This window comes from Plectropomus leopardus, chromosome 22, assembly GCF_026936395.1.
Source record: "Plectropomus leopardus strain MGB_pleo_1.0 chromosome 22, ASM2693639v1, whole genome shotgun sequence".
Classification (NCBI taxonomy): domain Eukaryota; kingdom Metazoa; phylum Chordata; class Actinopteri; order Perciformes; family Serranidae; genus Plectropomus; species Plectropomus leopardus.
The window spans coordinates 13,723,292-13,746,708 of NC_142197.1; the positions used below are offsets into that span (position 1 = coordinate 13,723,292).

The following is a 23,417-nucleotide window of genomic DNA, read 5'->3' on the forward strand; positions in this document are numbered from 1 at the left end:
GACACAAGACCGTTTTCTTTAACAATAAGATGGGACCCGTGCTAAGTCAACTTACTGCTGATGACCATTCAGAGTGTCAGAGGCCGGAACAAGTAATTAAAGGCAATAGAAAAATGGAGGATTAGTTCGAATTAATCCGCAACTCTTCCCATTTTCTTGCAGAAAATGCTGAAATGGAAGGATATGGAAATCTAGCAGAGCATAGCAGAACTAATGGGTTGGCAGCTCTCCCCCTGAAATGAGAAGGGACTAATGGATCCGCGGCCCTGGCTAAGATGGCTGAGCCAGATTGCATGTGGATTTAAGTGATTAAGAACATGGTGGCCCCCGGTTCTTCTTTTGTCGGAGAAAATGTAATGTATGACAATGAATGCTAAAATATGAAATTCCACATTTAAAGAATCCATCGCCATTGCAGAGAATTTAGGGTACAGTTCACGTCCAAGATTAGGAAATTGTATGCTCTGTGAATGCATATATATGACAGGGATGCAGAGGGCATGGTGTGAGGGAAAGCAGAAGTCTGCACACTGACTCAGATAATAGTTATGATCAAGTTTGAACTCTTTGGGCTCATCTAGTTTTCTTTTAGAGAAGTTTTCCCAACTTCCTTTCATATATTACATATTATTATGCCTTTGCGCCACCGAAAGTTGTAGCAGGAGGCTGTATGTTTTCAGGTTGTCTGTTCATCTGTCCATCCCATTCTCGTGATCGCGATATCTCAAGAATGTCTTGAAGGAATTACAAATTACAAATACAAATACAAATACAATACAAATTTTGCACATACTTCCACTTGGACTCAACAAAGAACTGATTAGATTTTGGTGGTCATAGGTCAAAGATCAATAACACTGTGACCTTGTCTGTCTCAGTCTTGTGAATACAATATCTCAATAACACATTGGGTGAATTTCTTCAAATTTGGCACAAATGTCTGCTTGGATTCAACAATGAACTGACAAGAATTTGGTGGTCGAAGGTCAAGTCAGCCAGATCTTGTGTCCATCTCATTCTCATGAATGCAACATCTCAAAAAGGCCTTAAGGGAGTTTCCTCAACTTTGGCACAAATGTTCTCTTAGACTCAAGAATGAATTGATGAGAATTTGGTGGCCAAAGGTTTCCATCACTGTTACCTCACAAATCATGTTTTTAGCCATAATGCAAGAATTCATATGTAATTAAATAACATAATGGAACAAAGAGATGTGTTTGAGGCATCCTTGTTTCACAGACATGGATGTAAAATGTAAGTGTAACTTGACTGGTGCATGGAGGAGCACAACTGCAAGGTGGTAATTCTAGTTTCTTGATGCCATGGCAGTGATTAACCTCATATAACCCTGTTTAAAGACACTTGCTTCCAGTGTTAAAGAATTATCTCACCCAATTGGCAGAATTTTTATTTCAAGACTAATCATAGGTGAAATTAATAGTCATCACAGAAGGTTTTGTTTCATTAAGATTGACATGATTCATTTCAGCAAGTTAAAGTATACACAAGTTAGATTTCCTGTACGTTGATACAAAAATGAAACTGGACTGATTGATAGTGCTAATTAAGTGTGGTAGCATGTTTTCAGCTAGTGGTGCAATAATAATACTGCATGAAGTGCGACAAGTTGTAAGAAAAGGAAGAATTTCATCACACTAGTGGCCCTTAATGTTGTTAATGTTATTGGCTCATCGTTTAAAATTATGATAGCAGGTAATGTAATACTGTGATGTTATGTTATCTGAAAGTTGATTGCCTTGACAAACTTTATTGCTTTTTTTAGCCATGCAAAGACAATTTATTGCATTTTCACCAAGTTATTACATCATTTATCAACAAAATACGGGAAGCAGAGGGCTCTGTGTGTGTGAGTGTAGTTGTGGGTGTGTGTGTGTTTGCCTGACACATCAATGAAACTTAATCCAAATTACAGGGTTACAAATTTGACATGAAGCCATTCAAAGTCAGAGGGCAAATTTATTTTGCCATGTTTTAAAAATGATTTATTCCAGGATTAAATACGTTATGTCGTAACGACAAAGTAGGCCATTTGTCTCAAACGCACACATGCATTTCAAAAACAACTTTAGTTCAGGCACCTAAAACTTCCTGTTTATGTTAGAGAAAGCTCATATTTGTGATTTGATACCAGATGCAAACTCAAATCTCCAGAGTGTCAAACACTTTGTACTCTTGTCCATCAATCCACCCTGACCTCGTCCATTGACTTTTTTCTGTACCATGACAGCATCATGTTTCTTGTGATCTAAACAGGCCATTTCAGTTTATCTGAACAAATAACTAAATCACATTTCTTCAGAAGATATAAAATAATCATTGCCAGACAAGAGCTCTTTTTCCACCATACAAAAAACCCACTAACACGCAAACATCTGGCTTCTGTATTTAATAGGAAAAGCTACAATCAGCATTCACTCCTTGGATAAGTGTAGTCCGAAGTAGTCACAAGTATGTATTGGCACCAAGTCAGTGGCAGTGATCAAAATCAAGCAATGACATGCCTCCACAAAATACTTTGTCTCTGTCCAACATTGTTTGAAATTAGTCAGCAACAGAGATGGTAAATAAACAGAGATAAAGAGACAGACTTTAGTACTGTTTAGGAGTATTGCTCCTAATTTAGTTGTATTCCAACAAATTAAAACCGCCCTCTCCTGCAACATTTTTGGAACCTCAATCCCAATGCAGTCCTCTTATAGAAGTATGTTCAATATAAAAACACACTGAAACCTGCATATCACTTCTTTCACAAACATGCATGTAAAAAGCTCATTCGATGCATATGGGTGCTGCTCAGCAGCTGACTAATTAGGCAAAGGTGCTGAGTTAAATCTTAAAGGCTACAATCTGATTCCAGGACCAAAGTCCGAATCTGATGAAACTACAAATTAAAATGAACAATTCAGGGAAAAGTGAATCCCTTTCTTTGAAATATACAATTCAGTGTGCTTGTGCCATAGCAATCCCCCTCCTCCCCCCTCCTCTCTCATTATAAGAGAGTAGGGGACATACAGTAGAAAGCAGAGGTGTGGGACTGCATGCATGCCGTCTGAAGGCGCCACTCCGTACAGCCACGACCGACTTCGACAGGTGCCGGCAGATAATTGGGCGCCGTGCCGGCTACAACCGCAGCGCTGCTGTCTCCTCGAGCTCATTACTATCACTCAGAAGTTCCCCTTAAAAACTTCCACAGCCACATGACTCGACGTATTTGGTAAACCCACGACTGAAATCTCTTGAAAGGCTGACATTAAAGGGGCTGTCACTCTGCGAGTTGTTGATGTGCTGTTTGGACGGGTAAATGATTGCGCTCAGCATGTCGTCAGCCTGGAAAGTGTCAGGTTTCGACATACAGGTTCAACTGCATGCAAATACAAGCAAATGGTTAAGTTCAGTCAATCCTGTTATCTGCATTAGCTGGTGATCACAGCTTTAAACCAGGACTGTCTTATCGCCCAAAAAATGTTTGTTATAGATATCACGGTTGTTAAAAAGCTTCATTGAGCCAACAATATGTTCAGTTTCGGTTTAAAACTCAAGCCTTAATACTTTTCTTGCTCATTATGTCATGCTTTATCAAGAAGTCAAAGGTAGTTTTTGACAGAAGAATAGAAAGACAGAAAGAATTGCCACGAAGGAAGCAGGATGTTGCAATTACCCTTCTGACTAACTGACCAACCAAAACGCCACCCACCAGGGCTATTCAGACTGAATATAGCCCTCAGCAAATCACTGCGAGGGTCTGCGTTGGTGTTGTTTTGTTGGCACTGAGAAAATATAAACCAGAGAGTCCAGTTTAAACAGTTCTCAGACATCAAGAGACTGCATGTTTTTTCATTATACTCCATAATAAGGCAGATTTGTTCTCTATCTCAATGCTTGTGATTTAACTCGGGAAATTAAATGCTACAAGCAACACACTACAAGGTATTCTACCTACACAGTGGCAAGTCTGAAAAAGCTGGAAATTAGTACTTTTGCATTTCCATTCCCCTCATCTCAAAGTCAATGGATTTTTTAAATGGTTTTTTTGATTAGATGCCTGAAATAAAGTCTGAGGTTAACACAAGCTTAAGAGGCTTTAACAACATAAAATATGTCAGTAAATACCCCACTCGCAAACTTTAAAGCTTTTATGTGTCTTAAAAAAGCCATTTGGTAACAAGAGGCTAAATGAAACTACAGAGCGTCATCATGCCGAACAGGGCTTTACGGTCAAGTTGTGGTGCTGATGTTAAAGTCATGCAACTGTAGTGTAATTTGATCATTGGCTTATACGAGCGCTTTACTGCTGATGATGGCATTTGCACTTCAAAAATCATAGTAGTGGTGTCATTCCTGAAGATAATCTTGCTGAATAAGATGTGCAAGTATCATAAACTTTTGTTTTCCACAGAGTTTCTGCAGTAATCCAGAATCCAATGAAGAAATCCAATTGGCTTTTTGTCAAGGGAACCATGACAACATCAGCTTCTGGTGTTGGGTTGGCCCACAGAAAAAGGCATCCCTGCACCACTGTCATGGAGGTTCATTCCTAATTGATTCTTGTCAGAGCATTCTTCATTGTAGTCTTGCTAAATGACGTCAGTTTGCAGCAAAAGCTGAGCCATGTTTTTGCAAAAGACACTTCACTTTTATGCCAGAGCTTTCTGCATGGCACTCATTCAAATGAATAAAGTAGCTGCATTATTTGGTCTCAGTGCAGCCAAATTAAAATGACTTTGGACTTTTAACAATAATGGTTTTACAAGCTTTCTACATCAGCTGCATTCATTAGCCTGTGAGCCAGAATGCAGACTTTCACGTTTAGAGTATTTTGTCACAGTAGGTCCGATAATGTACACTAATGCACAAACACTCTTAAAGTGAGTTTAGAACCAAACGTAGAGCAAATTTTTGACTGGCATTACTTGCTCATACGGCTACATAGTACTCTTGTTGTGTTCACTTTTTCCAAATCCTCTTTTTTTGTTCTGTCTCTGTACAGTACTGACATTGAGCTGTAGAGCTCTGGATGCTCACAGACACAATTTTTTCCCTAAAGATAAAACGTTTCAACTTGCATGGACAGGTATTTCTGTGATTTTGCTCTGACTACCTTTTACTGGGTTAAAAAAGGGACTTTTCTGCCAAGCTACCGCAGCTAAAGAGAGTGAGAGAAGACTCTGGTCGCGGTTTACTGTTCCACAAACTTTTGTTGGAAGAGATAAAGTTCTTGCAGCTCCTACTGGTGCCTATGGCAGTCAATAAAAGTGATAATTACTTAACACCCCTAAAACAACTTCTAGAATCATTTCATGCTATTGAGTCATGAATTTGTGATAACTGATTTCTATACGCAACGCTGTGACCGGGAGGCATCATTAAGATCTCGAATAGACACTGAGCCTCTGTTCAGAGAGCAGTCCATCACATTTACAAGTCAACTGTCTCTTCTCCAGACAGACGACTGGAGGGGACTGACTAACAACATGACATAAGTAAGCAATCAGACTTTGTGGTTGAGTAATAACAGAATACAGTCTTAGTGGTCACAGATTTAATTCCCTCAAAGCACGGCTAACAGTGCTCAATTTGCAATCGTGGAGCTGGTTACCAATAAATTCACGTACATTTTCAAAAAAGAGTTGCTCCATTTTAGATGAGAAAGTTACTGTAGCTGATTGTTGCTGCTTTATATCTAATAAACCAGATGACTGATGAATGAATGAAATTATCTGACAGCTTCAAGAGAGCAAACAACTTCAGCAGTGTTTGATATTAGGTTCACTTACATGCCAGAAATAATTATGTCAAATTCAAATCGACATAAAATAATAGACATTTTTCCATAGTTGGCTCAGCTGTTTTTGTTAGTACCAATGAGTTTCTTTTAGCTTTGGATTGCAGCGTGTTCTTATTTAAGGTGGAGTAGGCAGTTTTATTTTTGCGTCATTGGGCACAAATACCAAAATAAACTTTGAGCATATTGTAATTCAAGTGGTCTGAAAGAAAACTAGACTTCTGATCCTGCTCTTTGCTCTGGTTTCACGCTTAAGAAAATTTTGCCTGTGATGAGAGACTTTAGCTAATTGCAGGTCATTGCAGAGAGAGGGTGTTCCTATTGGCTGTTAATGCGGATGCATGTGCTGGTCCCTTAAATAAAAGCTTGATTCAATGGTGGAGAGTCCTGCAGAGAAAGTTATTATTCCAGCACCGACACCAGCCTGAATTCAGCCAGTACAACTCCAGCTCGAACCTGCTCCCAGCCAGATCAGCAAACTTTCTGTTGCTGCCGTTACACAGGTTAAATCCAGAGCTGCCTCTTTGTGATCTAATAACCAGAGAGAGAGAGCGAGGCGAGGAGGGGCTGCGCAAATGAGCTGTGTGCAACTTTGCAATGAAAGAAGATTAAATATATCAGTGTATGGAAAACTCTTTTTTTTTTTGCCTTTTCCAGATTCTTGCCTACCTCAGCTTTAACAAGGCTCTGATACCTTCATGTGCACACTCACACACACCTTTTTCAGTCTAATTACAAATACAGAAGTGCAGTGCTGAGCAGATGCTCCTCAGCATGTATCAGATCATATACCTTTCAAAAAAGGCTCGTCAGGAAGCAACTGCAAATTCCTGTGGTGTGCTGATACCCTGAGTGCCTTCATGAAGTGGATATTAAGAGAACATTTACATTTTATTAAACCTTTTAGTTTTCAAATCTGTTTTCATATCACATCTTTTCATAATTGAATCCCAATCTGCCCGTAAAGTGTAATAGTATCACAAGTTTAGTGTAATACCAAGAATACTCAAGAGTTGTCCTGATCAACTTAAAGAGGTACTTCTTTAGCATATATTTAGTATTCCAAGAATACAAGCATCAAAATCAACTATATACTGTTTTTATTTTTTTGTTAGTTTGTACCTAACTTAAAGGTTCAGGATGTAGATTTTAGGGGGATATACTAGCAGAAATGGAGTATAATATTATAAGTATTTTGTCTTTAGTTTATGATCACCTGAAAATGTGAATTGTTATGTTTGTGTAACTTTAAAATGAGCCGTTTATATCTACATTGGGAATGGGTCCTTGTCCATAGAGATTGTCATGTTTCTACAGTAGCCCAGAACAGATGAACCAAACACTGGCTTTAGATAAGGCCATTCATGTTTTTGTATTTTCTGGTCAGCCACCTGAGTAAGCAGCCCCTCTGCTATGAGAGCGATGGAAAAACACAGATTTTTAAAATCTGGAACTGCCTTGTTCTGTGTCTTTTACAGATCTAAATCACCAGACATGTTTTCTTTTGCTGACAAAGAAACCTCGACCAACAATTTGGCTCCAGGCTAAAACCTCTTGAACACCTGGATCAATAACAAGGTGAGTATATATTAAGTTATCACAGAAAAAAGGTGAGCACGCATTTTCAGGTGTTGGGCTGTCTGCGTCGTGCCAAACATGGTAGAGGGAAACACCTGTTTGTAATGTGAAACTGCTTTTTTCAGTGTTTTTACCGGTTTTAATTACTTGGTCCATTTGTTTTTGGAGAGGAAGAGACCTCTGCAGATATTTTGGCTCCTGGTAAAAACCTCCTGAGCTATGTATACTTAAGGAATCTTAACCAGGAGAAGTTCTAGATGGTTGCAATCTGCAGTCCTTACCATTTTATGCCACTAAATCCTCCAAATCTTACACACCGCTCCTTTGTGATCAGTTATTTAAACGCTATGTGTAAAATATTTGTGGTTAAAGTCCTTACAATGTTCTTAGTAACTGCTAGCTGGTTAAATTGATCACTGCGATCAATTGCAGTGCCCGACCTTCAATGCTGTATCCAGTTTTATCTATATATCCATGTTCCCACTGGATCAGGTTGGGGTTGTCTCCTCCTGAGGATGATTAGAGAGGTGTATTTTCATATACAGTATGAATATGATGTCTCTCAGCAATCAGGTGTGCCGTCTGAGGAAGAGAGATTGCTCTATGAAAGGGTTTCTTCACTTCGGGTTTTGTAATTAGCTGTCAGCACCTTGAGCTTGACGATGTAATTGGTTCCTGTGCTGCTTTAAACTCATTAAAGTTGACTATTTGAGAACTTGATTTGCACTGTCCTTCAGAGTTACTGAAAAGGAAACATTTAGTTTTTTAGGAGCAAACCAGCCCTCCACCAATATGCACAGGCGGTGTAGAAGAACACAGCTGAGTCAGATGCAGTTGTTAGTGGTTACAGGACATTGTGGGGCACTTCTTTTTATCTATCATTTGCAAATATGACCCCCCCCCATCAGCGCAATATATTACTCATTTTTGGTTTTCACCACAGCCGGTCCACAGATAACATCTGCTGTACTAAATAAATGAACCATCCAAAACAATACTGAAACAGGACTGAATTGAGATCAGAGAATCCTGTTATAAATCCAGACTTCTGCTGTTGGACACTGATGTAAGAAATTTAATTAGTAAAAAGCTGTCATGAAAGTCTTTACATTTAATACCAACTATGTCTAGATTAAAGGTGCTACATGTTGCAACTTAAGCATGAATGTCTGGTTATTAAGACTCATAGGAATGATAGGAAACCAATGGGGGAGTCCAATATTCTCTTCTTTCAGCTCTGTTCAGTCTCCACCAACATCTAAGAAAATATATCTGGCTCATTAGTACTCCACTTTTTTCAATAGCTAGTTGCCACTGTTTACATGTCATTTTGTGCTGGGGATGATTTACAGAGTATCTATCCGAGGACTTGATCCATTTCTTCTGATAACATTTTGAAAGTCTGAAAGAGCCAAACAATTAGGTCATTTTATCCCTATTCAAGTTTGCACAGATCCAAACTGGAAGTAGTCGACTCAGCAAGCAGAAGTCTCTATGAGCCACACAGTACAAAAGCGTTGCTGATTATCTGGGTAATTTCCCACACGGTAGTTGAAATTTTTGGCCTTATGCACCACTGAGCAACTTAGATGAACGGGCCCCACCTCCACCTTTCATATATCACTGTTGTAGGCCTAAAGTGATTTAAAGTGAATTATAAAAACATGTAGCATATACATCAAATAATTTAAAATGAATAAATGTGCATCATACATCTACTTGCACCTTTTCCTCTAAATTTTGCTGAACTTCAGTGGCGATGGCAAGTCTTGAGTCTAGCTAGGGTAGCTATGGATTCCAAATCCAAAAAAGGAAAATAGAGTATAATGATTATTTAGTACTTTTGCAAAGCTGTGGAGTCCATGTAGATGTAGACATATTAGTAATGTTAATTAGCTACTTTAGACTCCAGACAGGCTAAAAATTGTTGTTTTGATAATAAAGGTTGCCAAATCCTGCCATTGTTAAAACACACAACTTTACAGCAGAAATAAACATTATCATAAAAGCCAGATAACATAAACAATAATGTTTCTTTACAGAACATAAGGGGATTAACATAGCTGACAACAGGTGGCAACCTCCAAAGCTAAAAAATGAAACGAATGTGCAATAAACAGCAATTCTTCAAATGGCCACTTGAGGCTGGCTCCAGAAGTAAATCAGTTCCCACAGACTCCCATGTTAAAATGCCCAACTTTATAGCAGAAATGAACATGTTTAGTTTGGTTTCTATAGCTAATTTCAACATCAGTGACAACTCTATATTTTTATATAACTCACCTGTTTAAGTGTTATTAAAGCTTAAAGTTACACATAATTAAGAGTGCCACCTCTTTAAGTGACAGGCTGTCTGTGAGCATCTCCTTAGTCTATGAGTCAGACCCACTCCTCGCTCCTCCACAGCTTCACCCTGTCATCCAAATATGGTCACTTCTGGCTCCAAAAACCCAAGATGACAACCGGCAAAATGTCACACTCAAAGCTTCAAAACTGGAGTCCACATTTTAATATGGGATCCATAATTTTTTATCACAGTCTATGGTTTTAACACATCAAGCAAACCTGTAATAATTACCTTGAATAAGGCTGTTGCCTAAGGTACTGGGTCTGATAGTTGCAGTTGAGTTTTAAGTTCAGACTGTCTCTAGTTCACACTCTGGTCCAACCAAAAAATGATGAAAACCCTCTCAGTCATTCTGCGATAATATCCGGGGGCCAAAATGCATTGCTAATTGAATAATTTGAACATGAGTCTTTGCAGCAACTAAAACAGATTGGCAACCATCCCAAGTGGCACCTGAAACATCTGGCGTGTACATCAACAAATCAACAGAGCCTTGAGACTGCAGCTCAGTGCTTTCTGCTGTCTGGAGGCTTGCTGTTGCTCATTTCTGGCATTTTACTGTACTTGCAAGCCAATGTGATTGCATTTCTTCTTTCTCTCTCTCTCTCTTCCACAAGTGTATAGTAGCCTGACGTTGAGCCAGAGTGGATAGGGAGCTTCACAGGCAAAGACGTGATGTAGAGTACATTCAACACCGCCTCCACTGCTCCTTATTCTCCATCAGAAATTCAGTTTTCTGTCAGATTGAGAGAATGGCAGCTGATGTAAGACCACAGGATCACACTTCAATTCACATTCTGCCTGACATTTGATTAAACGCTGCAGACAGATAGACACGAGAGCAGAGTGTGCACAAACTAGTTTTAATTTTACACAAACGTCTCACAATTAGAAACCTGTTTAGATCATAAAATAGAGGCAAAGTTAATATATGAAAATACAGTGACTTCTTTCATTATTCATTGACTATCACGGCATTCATGTTGCTGAAAGGTCACCAAGCTAGCAAACTGGATTACTTGGGTTGCTGTGGGCTAATATGGCTGGCCTGAACTTGATAGGTCTGCTGTGTTCAGCAGCAGAGCTCGAGGCTTCATCATATTAACTCTCTGCTCACGTATGTCGTGCCTTTTCTTGAGCTTCACTCTAAGGTTGTGTGGATCAATACCTGAAGCATCAATACTATCAATACTAAGTGTTGTTTTGAGCATTGATTGGGCTGATACTAAAATTGATCTCTCTCCCTACTCTGTTGTACCAATTTTTATTTCATTAAAAAAAATCCAGGGGACTGTCTCAGAAAGAAAACTTTGTGTTGTTATCTTATGATGTTCGATCAGGCTCCGTAGCCTCTGGCTGTAGCTTCATATTTAGCGTACAGACATGACTGGTATCGCACTTCTCGCGTAACTCTCTCTATAGAAAGTGAATAAATGTATTTCACAAAATGTTTAATGTTTGGCAAATCATTTAGATGTTTTGGAAAGTGTATTGGGAAGTTGCATCGTTAATCATGATACACTGACTTCCCCTATATAATAGAACATAAGGTTTATAAAGACAAAGTGAAATGAAAAAAACATTTTCCCAGTTTTAATCCTGCGTCCCTGTGGTAATTGATCATTTATCTCTAGAGGTTGTTTTTTTTAACATCAGAATCCATGGCTTTTCTCTGTAAAACCCATAGATGTTTAAAGAGACTTGGATACAGCGTTAGAGAAGGAGGCCTGTTCATTCCTATAAAAGTTGCCTATTTGTGCATTAAGCCAAAAAAGCTAAATTTCCACTGTATGAAATTGCTTGCATCTTTCGGATCGTGGGGCCCAGAGAGCAAGCACACTAAGAGACACACTGCGACCGAGCAGCTAGCTTCTAGTTTATGCTAGGTCCACAATGGAGGCGGAACGGCCACAAAGCACGCCGATTTTCCATGGAGCTCCTGCTGCTCGCTATCAGCACCGGCATTGAGCAGTCAGGCCTGGCGCTCCTTGGCAGGCTGACGATGTATAGCAATAGTTTCGGCATCTGGTCTATTTTTTTCACGAGCTATGAGTGAATTGGGCAGAATAACACACTATTATGAACAATATAAAGGACATATTACATGTAATATAAATGACATGACAATGATAAATTATAAAATATGCATCCAGCGCTTCCACATTACTTGTCAGCTATGTCTAAACACAGAGGGAGGGGGCACGCAGACACACAAAGACGCACATACACACTTAGACACACAGCCAGAGATACCCAAACAAGGCACAGACAGAGACACGACAGAGCTCTCTGTGTGATTAGAAAGGAGCAGAGAAGGAGAATCGCTAGTGACCGGTGCTGACAACCACGCTTCTGGTGTGAACGGCCAGGCGACTGCTGACGGGCAGTTGTACAGCATTAACAATGCAATTAACGATTCCGCGTCCACTATGAACCCAGCGTTGAGCATGTGAACCCTTGCCAACTTGAATGGGGATAAAAATTCAAGTGTGTGGTATTGCCTAGCTCAGTCTAAAGTCTTGTTGATAATTTGAAGACAATGCAACAAGCACTAAAGACAGAACTGACAAATTACCACTTAATGATACGGACAGCTAGAAAACAGTTTGTCGGTTTACGTGTCTAACAGACCGGAAGCAACATCATTCAGAATTCATTTGGAGAATGCACATGTAATATTCCCTCTCCTATCAGCTTTATTTAGTCTCCACCAATTCCTGAAGGAAACATCCTGCTGTAGCGGCTCAGTGCTCTACAGTGCACATCAGATAGTTGCATACTCTGTCTGTGATTAGAGCTGTGGAACTGAACCAAAACAAAGTTAAGGATGTGGAAACCGAAACAATCTGCTGAAAGATGCCAAAGCGCCGCATAGTGCTGAGGGTGACTACAGCATTGTTCATTTCTGGTTTTAACATGAAAATATCAGTTTGTTCACCTTTAATCAGAAAACAAATCAATCCCAGCTCCACCCTCTGAGGTTTAACTCAACCAATGAGATCATTCCTTCTCCTGAGAAATGTTTGCAAACCAAAAACTAACATGTTTTCTCCTGCCGCCTCTTGGTTTCTCTAGCTCTCTCTCTCCCTCCCTCTCTGTTTCCATCTCTCCCGCTCTCCCCTCATATCTCCAGCTGTCGTCTGGTAGAATGTAAATGAGCCTCTCAGCACAGAGCCTATGATGTGTCAGCCCTCTCCTTAGTCTCTGGTCTCATTAGAAGCCTAGTGTAGCTGACATTTACCCAGCCGCTGTGTTGACTAGCTCTTCATGCGGGCCACATGGGTCAAAACAATACACAGTGAAATCTCAACCATCCAAATCTCTTTGGAAAGGAAGGTCGCAGGAGTCTGGGAAATGACTGAATGTTAAATAAAAAACACTAAAATACCAAAATAAATCTTTAAAATGAAAAAAAAAAATAGCGACACATTCCTGTCTATATTTAAAGTGAAGAAAACAATGAAGCATCGCCACCCGTGAAGTTTTTATGTCCTTGCTGTGTCGTGTTTACTGTCAGCATCTGTAAGTTGTCAGCATGACGAATTCCTGGCAGCTGGACTAATTAAAATTCTGAATTAGCAGCAAATGCTCCACATTTTTCTTTTCTTTTCATCTACATGAGAAAAAGCTGAAACTGTCAAGGTCGTTTCGCACAATAACCTGAGTAAGTTTACACATTAGTTACTCCCTGTCTGCTCATTGATAATGTCAGTACACTGCACACCATCATCTTTAAGAGAAAATTCAAATTAGCTTTGATTTCGGAGGAACAACAGCCTCCTGAGCCCTCCAGTGAGCTGGAGGAACGGTTCTGTGAGTTTGAAATTAATAGGATGGCCACAGCTATTTCCTGACTCTTCGTCCTCTTGGGACCCCGCAGCTCTGTTTTTCTGCGGTCCTCTCATCCTGTTACTAATGCCTGAGTCTGTGTAACCCTTATCTCCATGCTCACTACATGGCCTGATAGGGCTCTGTGTGTAAGCAATTAAAACAGCTTATTTGCCAGATAAGTGGGGGAGAGCGGTCAGATTGAAAGCCACAGGCTGCCAGTATCAGGTCTTTAGGTTACAGCCCCCGGGTTAAATAGCCCGGGGGTGCAGAGTGAGCCAAGTGAGGCGCACAGCTCAGTGTGAGTGTGTGGTGGGGCTGAAACCCTGCCAGAGAGAAGTACACACACACAGGGCACTCTGTATGTTTTCCACATTACCAATATACACCACAGTTAATATTTAACCATCATCAAAAAATACAGGTATAAATAGAGAGAATATCTCTCTGTGTTCACATGTGGGTGGATATAAGTGGCCGTGCACAGATAGAATATAATATATTCATATTATATCTCCATGTCTAATGAACGAAACAAATTCTCTGTGAAGTATTTCATGTCTGTACATCAAAGCCTGTTTCCATCTCTGATTTCTGCAGGCAGACAGGTGCAATACCATCTCAACACACTGTATTCAGGGATGAAATACATAGGAAGAGCTTGCTTTAATGTTGCAGTAAAACTAATCACTGCTGCTGGTAGCTGCATAGTTACACCTACCCTGCAGTTTGCTTCTTTGGGCACTTTTTACATGATATGAAGTGTTCTGAAGTGTAATAGTGAATCTGGTGTCGTTTTTGTTTTTACGTGCCCCTTTAAAATTTCCCTTCATGGAATGGGAAAATGTAGCATCCGCAGCCTTTTTTACTAAATCTCACGATATACAAGTATTGAAGATAACAGCGATATTTAAAAATAAATATTTATATCAACACACATATATGATAATTAAACACACATGATAATATCAAGTAAATTGTTAACTTTTGTACAGTTATGGTGATAGACTTTCTCTCTACCTCCCTACACTTGTGTTTATACTGTAATTCAAATGCCAAACAAGGAGACAAAACTAAATTAATTAAAGATGAATTTGATTCATTATTGATTTATTGTTTGCTTTTCTATAGATGTGATGATAACCTAGTTATCGTGAACTCTTTGGCCACAATAATCATGTAAATATCCATTTCTTAGAACAACAGCGCTCTAATTTTAGTGTTGACTATCGTTTTCCAAATTACGTTAGAAGAAATCAGATGACTTGTCATTGGCAACCTGCGATCCACAACTTGGTATAAAAGTTGGCTTTCACTTGCTTCAACAGCAGCTGCTCCTCTAATCAGATGATTTGATAAATCTGATGTGATCAGCTCTAATTGATCAAACCACGTCGCATACGGTGGGTGAGAAAAAGTGTAAGGGTTCTTAAGACTAGGCAAAGGATCGGGAAAAAATACAAGATAATACAAATATGCTTGCTTTATATATGACGTGTAAACCCTCATGCATTACCAGCACAGAAGTTAATATATGTGGGTCACACCCGGGTTGTGACCCAGCTTGTATATTAATTGCTATGACTGGAGAATAACCTGGTTGGGTTTGAATTGGTCCAGTCTGTTCGTGGTAATTGGTGTAGAAGAGCTATAAGTTGACTCTGCTCAAGTTTTTGTAACATGTTCAGTGTCAAAGGAACCACAATAGTCTTTTCCTTTCTGTTGTTGTATATTCTGTCACTGCATCTCCTCACTCATTTGATTGTAATGAAGCAGACAGATCACATCCCCCTCATGACGAACAAACACAGCAGCCAACAATAGCCTGAACAATGAGAAAGAACAAATGGAAGAAAAAAAAAGTAGAACAAAATAAGAGAGTACCATTAAGAGACCTTCAGTGAAACACAGGAAATGTAAAATGTAAGTTAACTAGGTCACAGTAAACTACATTTTTAAAGAAATATCCCACATCAGGTGCTTTTATTTTTCGACAAATATTTTGCCCAAATCGCTCAGTTTTTCTTGAGCTTGGTTCGGCTATGTATTGGACCACCATAACGGCTTCAGATGCGGTTTCTGGGAGGTTTGCTCACAAAGCATGACATGGCAACATGTGTAGATTGGAAAGGGGAGAAAAAAAAGCAGCAGTAACAGAGTCTGCTCTCTGAAGGCGGCAGGGCAGAGTAACGGAGAAGGAGAAGACTTCGACCTTGGCCGTGACCTGAACAAACTGTAATGAGTTCTGAACTTCTGCCTCAGCTCAGTATTGTTGTGGTTTTCAGAGTGCTGAGAGCTGGTAAACAGGATATTGAGTCCCAGATGGGTTTGGCTCACATCATGAAAGTACTGTAGGCCCACAGCTCTGCACAAACCATCAGCCATCGAAATGAAATGGAGGGAAGGGGATGCGTGGGAGAGAAGAGAGAGGGGGGATGTGGGGAAGAAAGATGTTCCTGCTGCCCAAAATGTGCGTTGGTGTGTTTGTTTGGGGGCCTGGTTTATCCTGCGTGACCGGCACATGTTTATGAGCTGCTGGGCCACACACAGAGCAACACTAAGACGCTGCTGAAGAGATAAAACGTCCACGCGGGGGGAAGAAGCCTGGACACAGACCAGCGGATCTCCGTTTTCTCTCACTGTCTTTTTCAGTTACTCTCCCTCTTCTTCATCCTTTTCCCTCTCCTGCTGCATGAAATAGGATCACAGCTAACTGGAGTAGGACTGTTGGATGAGTGGGAGGAAAGCGTGATCACTAACTACAAAGACCAGGGTTGTCCCAGCAGAGGAGGATTCTGGGACGGCACTAGACGACGAGACATGCTGTCGCAGCATGTGCACAGAAAGCAGAAGTCCATTTAAAAAGCCTTCATTTCTGAAGACAGGAAAACTGTACTCTATAATAACTTCCCGATGTCCTCACAACTGCAAAACGTGATATTTAAGTTCTGTTAGAGCAGTTTCAAGTCATTTCATCTCTTTAACGCATTAAAAGAATATTCAGTATTTTCAGCCTGGATCCTCTTTTGGGAGTTGTCATTGTAATTGTTTACTATAACATTTTACTTACCACTTTCATTGCAGTGATCTGGAGCAATGGGGACGCCATTAACCACAGCTTAACAAATGATTCAAATAGGCAAAGCTAGCAGCTCAGTTTCCCTAGGGAATTAAATATATGTTGGACAATTCTACAAAATAATTCATGTAGAGCCAGCATTCAGTGCCAGTGTAGGAGGCAGTGTGCCCTCTGTGTTTTGATTTTACTCCTGGCACAATGCAGCACACAGTATAGTGCAATTGTCATTGCTGGTGTCAGGCTGATACAGTTGTCATTTTCACGGCCAGAAGACACGTTGTGTAAGCGGCAAATGTATTTGTGCCCATCTGTGTGCCCATGCACATGTAAGTCTGAAAATGAAGTAAACGTGGTGGTGAGGTGCTTTGTTGGCATTGTTGAGAGTGGCTGTTGCTGAGGCGCTACAGCGGGTCGTCCACTAATTTGGAAGGTCCAAAGTTAAACCCCTGGATCCACAAGTCTTCATGTCAAAGTATGGGCATGGGCGATGGCTGTTCCATCAGTATGAATGCTGGAAAACTGAGTAGCAAGTGGCACCTTGTATGGTTACCTCAGCCATCAGTTTATGATGACTGTGTATGCGTGTGTGACAAGTGGTGTAAAAGTGCTTTGAGTGGTCAGATGACTGGAAAAGCGCTATGCAAGTGCAAGTCCATTTACCATATTGCTGTTTTGAAGCAACAGAAAATGACTGTGCCACTAAAAAAAGTGCTCTCATGTCAGAATGACACAGTGTTTTCCTGTTATTTAAAGGGCAAATTAGTCAGATAGTAAAATGCACCTCACATAGGCGCGTTTACAATACGTGTACACTCTGCTTGTTACATAAACAGTGACATGCAGATGAATGCGGGTGGGGGAAATAAAACATCAATACTGTTGAAAATATTAATTACATTCTCTTTAACATAGCAGAGAGCAGAGCAGAGCTGCAGAGCTGCTCTCCAACTCTCCAGTAAAGGAGAGGCAGTGCGCATTTACACATGAGGAGCAGCGTAATTTAACTGATGATTTCCGAAGCTAAAAGCTGATCTGTTTCCTCTTTCAAGTGTATAAGTACAGTCTTTGCTTTTGCTGCTTAAATGTACTACAATATTTGCTGCAACGACGTAACTGCTCTTACTGTATTACCCTCAGCAGAAATTTGCTCGCTTTTCAAATTTGCTGAATTCGTCATGTAAACAGCAGTGCACCAGGTGCATGCACACCTGGCTTTTAAAGGAATAGGACATGACACTGATTGGTAGAAGTCATGTTGCGCCCAAAAACACCACTGATTTATTAAGGACAAATGCAACCCCTTTGCACCTTAATTTGCTCCATGACCATACACATACTGATACTTTAAATATATTTCTGTAAGGGTGTGGGCAGTGGATGGGGTGCAGCTTTCATAGAGGAGACCATGGTTCATGTTTCATCATGGATAACAATTTTCTATTACATTTCATTTTATTTTAAATTTTAAATACTTAAACTAATGCTTCTAGCTGCTTGCAACTACATGATTGTGTGCTGCAAAATGTAATTGATGTTTACAACAGACTATTTGAGAATAATTTCTATCCTTTTTTCATTTGGTAGTGTTTAAGTTAACATGACTAAATGTTGGAATTGTTGTCATGTGGAGGAGTGAAATCATGGTCAAAATGGTATCCTGGTGCAGATTTAAGACATGTATCATGTAATCACAACAGTCCAGATTCATCTTTTCCTGACACCTCTAAGCAAAAGCAAAAATCCCTAAAATACATAGTTGTGAATAAAAGCTATAAAAGATTACAGAGGGTCAGAATTACAAAGATTTGATCAAGGTTACAAAAAAGTGTATTTTCGCTCATTCTTGCTCCTCAGTGTCAGTTGTAGATACATTTTCTGAAGGCCGGCACAACTATTTTTTAAAAAAGAGAGAAAATCTCTGCTCATTTGAACTGTTTTGGTTTTCAAATGTTCTGTTATTCTTTTATCAATAATGGCTGCTCAAGATGGACCTCAACCATCATATTCTGCCAACGAGCCCATTTTCTAGTCTACAAATTATTAACTGCATAAACAAAGCATAATTTTTTTAAATGAGTAAAAAAAAAAAGGAGAAAGCAGATAAGAACAGCCTGCAGGTCACAGTCTGAATATCCAGAGTTTACAGCAGCAGCAAAATAAAAAAGGCACATTTATCACAAACACGTCCACGGCAGCCAGTGTGAAAAATAGTGAAAGGAGCAGTCAAAACGAAGACAAGAACACTTGTCAGGCAGGCAAGTGAGACAAAAATCTCATCAGAAGAAGAAGAGGCCGAGTCAGGAGAAGAAGACAGAGGTCAAAGTGAAAAATGTATGGGAACTTTTTGTTATTATTCTATCTTTACTGCCGAGCTGCTGTTTATTCAGCGGCTGGTGATTTTTTTTTACTACAAATGAAACAGAGGGAGAGCAGAGCGAGCCGCAGATCAAATAGAATGTGAAAGAGAGTGGCGAGCAAGAAAAAGCCCTCGCTTCCTACTTACATTAAACAACCGCACAGTGGGTGCCAATCAGCCGATGATATTTTACACAAATTCCAATAGTTTTCAATAGTTTTGGGAGAAGAGTAGCACAAAGTTGCCTATCAAGGTGCTGCAACCAAGCACCCGACCTCCTCTCTGCTTTCATTTGGAGCGATGATGAATAATTCCCAGGGCATCGTTGCTAACACGTCATCAAACACGTCCAGTCTCATCTCCAACACAGTTTTTTTTAGAACAATGAGGCAAAAACCTGCCGGTGGTGATGTCATTATTTCACTGATTTAACTGCAGTTTCACCAGTTGAAGGCATTTTCTTGAAACAAGTGATGTGCTTTTTCTAAGATAAAGAGATTTGGATAGAATAAATCAAACGAAATCTGAATCTGAAAAATATAATAATAATGATTATTTGGGTTAAAATTGTTTGTTACATAACAAAAACATAACATGTTGCAAATACGTCACGTGAGCGATATCAGTGAGCGATGACGGCACGTTAATTACATAACATTACATAATGTGGCTTTTGTTTTGTTTTACCTGTCCACCTCCCTCACCCTGCTCTATGCAGACTTTATCGATCTTTATATGACGTTTTTGTCTCAGCGTCAAGTATTGCCGCAGATGGGTTTACATAGGAGTTTGTAAAAGGCTTGGTGTGTCTAATAAAGATCCTAAAGGGTGCCTTTGGCATCAACATCACATGCAAACGAGCATGAGAAAATGCTAGTATTTGGCGACCTGCTAATAAGAATGGGTTGCAAATCATGGGATTGGCACGCCTACATTCACACCTACAAGACTCAATACTCAGTTAATCTGCCTGTCTTTCAACTGTAGGAGACCGACGCAGACAGAGGGTGAACATGCAAACTCCACACAGAGAGAAAAACAACAGTCTTCTTATCGTGACGCGACAGTGCTAACCTCTGCACCACGGGCTCAATTCGCAGGTAACAAAATCCACCTACCAGCACCTCTAACGCGCACCAGCAGGCCTATTCCACAGTAGACATTTGGACTTATCATAGTAAGAAAAGCATCAGTGTTACTAATAATGTTAAAGTATCTCTGTTCTGTTCAAGTGCTCCAGTAAGTCACAGTGCGACACTGAGCCAGCGTGCTCGATACAAGGACCCCGAAACTACAACAGATAAATGGAATTCAGCCATCATTCATTTATTTCTTTACACCGATGATTCTCCTACTTAGGCATGTCAAAATAATTAGTGTACATCTTTACTTCGGAGTTTTTTTGTTTTATTTTTGTGTCTAAAAAGAGACTGACAGATTTTACACAAATCTGGCATCTGCGCTGTGTGTTCTGCCATCCTGCGGCAGCGCCATTTCTGTCGTGGCAAGTCTGCTGACAGTGGCAGCAGCAAATGTTGAGGATTATCTAAATTATCGCAGCTAATTAATGAAAAATTTAGGCAAAAAAACTTTTCCATGGTTATTAAAAAAGAAAACACTTTACTCTGACTAAACAGAAGGCTGCCAGTGTGTCAGTTTAAGACTTTGTTAACTGGTGGCTTTCAGCTGAATGCATCTGTGGTCGATTGTAGTAACTTCAGTACGTGGTTTGCACTGATAGACCAGGTGAGTATGTATTTAAAATTTAAATTGAAAGTAAAATTCAAATGGTGTTGCAAGAGGGTTTGGGGTCCGAGTCAAGAGTTTGCGTGTTCTTGCGGTGTTAGCATGGGTTCTCCAGCTTCCTCACATATTCCAAAGACATGCAGGTTAGATAAATTAGGGACTCCAAATTGCTGTAGGTGTGACCATTGTGGCCATTGCCATAGTTCAGACAACCAACATTGTATAGATTTAATTTATTTCGTAATGACCTTAGATGACAGTAACTTTACACCACTAACACTAGCTACATTACATAAGTAGTGTTAACTTTTGGTTCTTACAGAACCTTAGGGTTGCAGCGGTATACCAGCTTCATGGTATGCCGTGGTATGAAATCGGCCGTTAAAATTTGTGTACATTTGCTTATCTGCGTTAGTGAAAGAAAAGCAACTGGACAGAGAATCTCATCTTTTTGTCAATTATTTTTTAAAAAGTGAGACTTTTTACACATTCTGTTAAAAACTTTCAATTATCGTAATAAAATGTTTGTCCAACCATATGAAAAACCTTCTCTTTTAATATTGTTATACCGTGAAACCACAATATTTTCTGAGAGGGGAATCGTAGCGTGAAAATCTCATTATGTCGCAACCTTCTTCCTGATGTTGTCTAAAGAAACGTAACCTCTTGCATTTATTCATTTTACGACACCACTGCAATAATGGCCACTTATTTACTTCTGGTACTCCCCCAGATTTGTCTAAAGATGCTCTGACCCTCACATGATTTTGTGTGTGATTTTAATGACATATCTTACATCCAGGTGTCCCTTAATTTTCTTCTGTGACAGTGTCATAGACTTATTTATAAATGTAGGCCTAAAAAAATTAATTTTATAAATAATCACCCACAAAGACAGACTAATTCACAAACCCCCTCCACTGCTGGTGTGTTGCATGTCACAGCTGTTCAGTTTTACCTCGGCCTGGTTAGCGAGGAGCAGCGGACCGTGAAGCCTCGGTGTCATCACTTTGGATCAATGGCGAGGCAGCGCGAGGACGAGGTCATGTGACCCACCGGAAAAAAAGGTGACATTGGCTGATCCGCCAGTGCTGGCCAGACAGTCGGCACCAGGTCGCCCAGCTGGAGGGGGAACCAGTCTGACCTGAGCCGAGCAGCCCAGAGCTTTAAACCTGAGCTGCTGCTGCTTAATGCTCCCCGCTAACCGGGGACTGCCTGGGCTGCCAGCTCTGAGGAAGTAGCTGCTGGCTGCTAGAAAGTTGCTAGAAGGTGCCAGATGACGTCATACTTGCTACATCCCTCTGCTCTGTGCTGAGGCAGTGGCATCCACATCCTTTATTCAAATATGAGTCCAAAGTCATTCATGTACAAATAAGTTTTTAGTAAAAGTATTCAGAATTTGACTGAAGTATCAGCAGCAACAAGTACTTTAATTATTAAAGGTAGTAATTGCGCAGAATAATTGTTCATGTTATACTTCAGCATAATCACTCTCATAATCAATACATTCAGCTGATCTGAACTATTATCTTACATAATAGATAGATCGCGAGATAAAGAGATAGATTTTCCTAATTGATACTTTTGCAAAAATTCAGTTTTCACCTTGTCATTTGCGCAAATTTAGTGTGGATTTATGCTGTTAAAATCAGGCTAAGTGAAGGTGTCTAAATACTTTCTGAATATACTGCAGCTGGAATGATTCATGAAAAGTATTGAAAAATCTCTTTGAGTGAGTTAATGTCACAACGAACTCAAAAAAACAACATTCATGATATTTACATATGCACACAAACACAAATATGACCGCACACATGCATCCATTGCAAACATATATAGTATTTAGCGGCAGACACACAAGTGGAAACACACACACAGGCACAAACATGCGATTCAACGTATTTATTCATTCATCAACTTATTATTACCGTTTTTTTTTTCATTTTTACCTCTTTTTCTACCAATCCCACTTGTGCTTGATTCTTTTATGCTTCATTTTTGGTTGATTTATACACATATGTGTTCAGCTGAAGACCTCTCAGGCAGTTGATACTCTTCCAGACTGATGGTTTACTTCGGAGTCTGTTGAACCTTTTTCACCAAATTAGCTCTGGTTCTTGAACCAGTCCTGTTCAGGACTCTTGGAGGCTTGGTGCTATCGAATTTGCTAGCGAATTTGGCCTGCATTTCGATGTATTTCAGAGCTATTGTAATCAAGGATGTGTCATCAGTGGGGGGCATTGCACGATGCATAACTGAAATAAGCAGTGGTAGCAAGATCTCAACTTTCCAACCTGTACTATATGACATACCTACTGTTGTTGTCACTGTTCACACAGTGACTTAACATTTGCCTAAATCTTGCTTTTGTTCCTTCTAATGTTGTATAATTTTCCCTCTTTTAACCTTTTATTAAAATCAAACAATGTGAGAAGTTTAGAGGGAAAATGTTTCTTTGTTGGAACTGCAAACAACCTGACCAGCAAGTAATGCATATTAAAAACTCATTAAATCTATATTTATATGTAAAATCTTAATTTTGAGGCCTTAATCTGAGCTAGTTAGTAGCTAATAATTATAGCTGCCAAATAATGAATTTAGTGCAATAAAAAGTACATTATTTCCCTCTTAAGTGTAGTGGAATAAAAGGATAATATAGAAATACTCAAGTAAAGTACTT

General features: G+C 39.7%; 1 protein-coding gene and 1 long non-coding RNA gene across 4 annotated transcripts in view; one reads left to right on the forward strand and one right to left on the reverse strand.

Annotated features, from left to right (window-relative positions):
• LOC148185880 (uncharacterized) overlaps window positions 1-20,056 on the forward strand; it is a 101,969-nt gene extending 81,913 nt beyond the window's left edge. Inside the window, exons 6-7 of the long non-coding RNA XR_015775553.1 lie at window positions 7,282-7,381; window positions 19,979-20,056. This is a non-coding gene — a long non-coding RNA (uncharacterized LOC148185880). The remainder of the gene's footprint in view (window positions 1-7,281; window positions 7,382-19,978) is intronic.
• The window catches only part of LOC121961613 (chemokine-like protein TAFA-2), a 74,592-nt gene that overhangs the window by 48,848 nt on the left and 2,327 nt on the right, over window positions 1-23,417 (reverse strand). The window lies entirely within an intron of this gene.